The 2,500-nt window shown below is 56.3% G+C and overlaps 1 non-coding gene across 1 annotated transcript in view; it reads left to right on the top strand.

Annotated features, from left to right (window-relative positions):
• The first annotated feature begins 2,281 nt into the window (after window positions 1–2,281).
• Window positions 2,282–2,500, top strand: part of LOC124734337 — a 1,909-nt gene continuing 1,690 nt past the window's right edge. The window contains exon 1 of the ribosomal RNA XR_007009330.1: window positions 2,282–2,500. This exon is cut by the window's right edge and continues 1,690 nt beyond it. This is a non-coding gene — a ribosomal RNA (small subunit ribosomal RNA).

The raw sequence follows: 2,500 nt of genomic DNA, 5'->3' as shown, positions 1-2,500 counted from the left end.
GTACCTTAACCTAACCTATGTTGTACCTTAACCTAACCTATGTTGTACCTTAACCTAACCTATGTTGTACCTTAACCTAACCCATGTTGTACCTTAACCTAACCCATGTTGTACCTTAACCTAACCCATGTTGTACCTTAACCTAACCCATGTTGTACCTTAACCTAACCCATGTTGTACCTTAACCTAACCCATGTTGTGCCTCAACCTAACCCATGTTGTGCCTCAACCTAACCCATGTTGTGCCTCAACCTAACCCATGTTGTGCCTTAACCTAACCCATGTTGTGCCTCAACCTAACCCATGTTGTGCCTTAACCTAACCCATGTTGTGCCTTAACCTAACCCATGTTGTGCCTTAACCTAACCCATGTTGTGCCTTAACCTAACCCATGTTGTGCCTTAACCTAACCCATGTTGTGCCTTAACCTAACCCATGTTGTGCCTTAACCTAACCCATGTTGTCGCCTTAACGTAACCCACGTTGTCGCCTAAACCTGCTCTGTAATTGTTATACGACTCGTTCAATTACTGTAGTGTTGCCCACCCGCAACCCTCGCAATATAGTTCGCTACTCGCACTGCCCGCACCCCTGTGTATCGCTTCATGTTAAACACCTTGCAAGTCTTGCTCACTTTCCACATGCTCCTGCTGTACACTGTAATGTGGATGGCAGCAGGACGTACATGCCGCCCCTCCCCACGTCCCCACCTTGCCCCCTGCCTTCGCAAGCTGGTTGGTGAGAAGTTTGCATGTTCAATGCCCTTCGCATGCGACGTACTCAGGCTACGTTGTGGTGCGGCCTGTGTCAACTGTCCGCTGATGTCGTACGCGTGAACCACAATCTGTACTGCACATTCGTCCTTATGTACTGAATGATACATCGTGGCACATGTGTGACCGCACAACGACTGCGCCCAAAAACGGCGGACCATACAGTGCAAATATTGTGCACGCAGCTACGTGTCGTCTCCCTATGAGAGCTGGATTGCAGTGTGGTACGCCATAGAGACGTGTGGGAGGAACGGACGCCGTGGATGGCGATCAGCATGAGCTGTCTGTTGATGTATTCGGACCTAGTCGTCTCTCCTCACACACCGTGATGGCATGGTGCACCGCGTTCCATATCTGCGACATGCTACAGAGGCCGGTTGACAGTCGTTCGAGCAATGGACATCGCATACGTACGGGGGCCACCTTCCACGTATTGTCTAGGCGTGCACATTTTGTTGCGTGTATGTGGGCAGACGTAGTGTGGCGTGACACCTGACACAGGCATGCAATAATCGTTGAAGTTGCAAATGGCGATGGACGCCTGCGTTTTCTGGTGAAGTTACGCAAATGAACAAATGGTAACCTGTTGTGGTGCGGTTGTTCTCGCTAGGGGTGAATCGGTGATGGCGACGATAGGTTGAGGTACTAACCGGTTGTTCCAGCGATACCCACCATGCCGACGAAACTGAACGGCATCTGGGTGTGAAGCGATACGCGGCGGTGGCTGGGTGGGACCGTCCCCGGCCGGTGAGGGGGCGCCTCCCGGCGTGCTGGCCGCGCGGTGCGTGGGCGCACGCGCTACAGCCGGCTGGTGGGGGCGGCCAGTGGCAGGCGCGCCGGCCGACGGACGCGGCAGGCGTCGCAGCTGCGCGCCGGCGCACCCTGCGCGCGGCGCCGTGCGGCCAAAGTAGGTCCTCGCGGGCCCGGTGCGAAGCGCGGTGGACATCTTCAGTGTGCTGGTCCGATTGAGGACTGTGTGCGTTGAGGATGCGCCGCCGCCCGGCGCTCGGCGCCGCGACGCCGTCTGCTGCTCGGTCGCCCCAGCGGTTCTCGCTGGTGGTTTGTATCGCAGCTGTGCGGATGTGTTGGCGCGTGCGCTGTGCTGGGAGAGTTCGCTTCGGCACCCAAGTGGGGCTTTTGTCCTTCTGTGGCGCTGGCGTTGGAGCTGCCGGTCACCGTAGGTGGCGCGTGTTGTCTCCCGCCGGCAATGCCACGACAGCACGCTCCCGGGCCTCTGTCGGCAGCGGCAAGCTCAGTTGGGAGCACGGGTGGTCGCACCGAAAGCGTCTACTCGCCTAACTCCGGGCGATTGCGCCTCTCTCGAACCCGACCAAGTACTTGGGACGGCGCTGCGCGCCGCCGGGACCTGAGAGGGTTTCGAGGTGTATTGTGCAGGGGAGCTCAGCCTCCTCCTGTTTGCAGAATGATTGAGCGGACGCTTGCGTGTTCGCGCGGGCCCCCGGGACACACTCCCGGGCGGCCGGCTGCTCAGCTCTAGTTGACGCAGCTCCCTGGTTGATCCTGCCAGTAGTCATATGCTTGTCTCAAAGATTAAGCCATGCATGTCTCAGTACAAGCCGCATTAAGGTGAAACCGCGAATGGCTCATTAAATCAGTTATGGTTCCTTAGATCGTACCCACGTTACTTGGATAACTGTGGTAATTCTAGAGCTAATACATGCAAACAGAGTCCCGACCAGAGATGGAAGGGACGCTTTTATTAGATC

This window comes from Schistocerca piceifrons, unplaced genomic scaffold, assembly GCF_021461385.2.
Source record: "Schistocerca piceifrons isolate TAMUIC-IGC-003096 unplaced genomic scaffold, iqSchPice1.1 HiC_scaffold_1424, whole genome shotgun sequence".
Taxonomy (NCBI): domain Eukaryota; kingdom Metazoa; phylum Arthropoda; class Insecta; order Orthoptera; family Acrididae; genus Schistocerca; species Schistocerca piceifrons.
The sequence above is the reverse complement of the archived record's forward strand: the minus strand, read 5'-3'. Positions and strand labels throughout refer to the sequence as shown.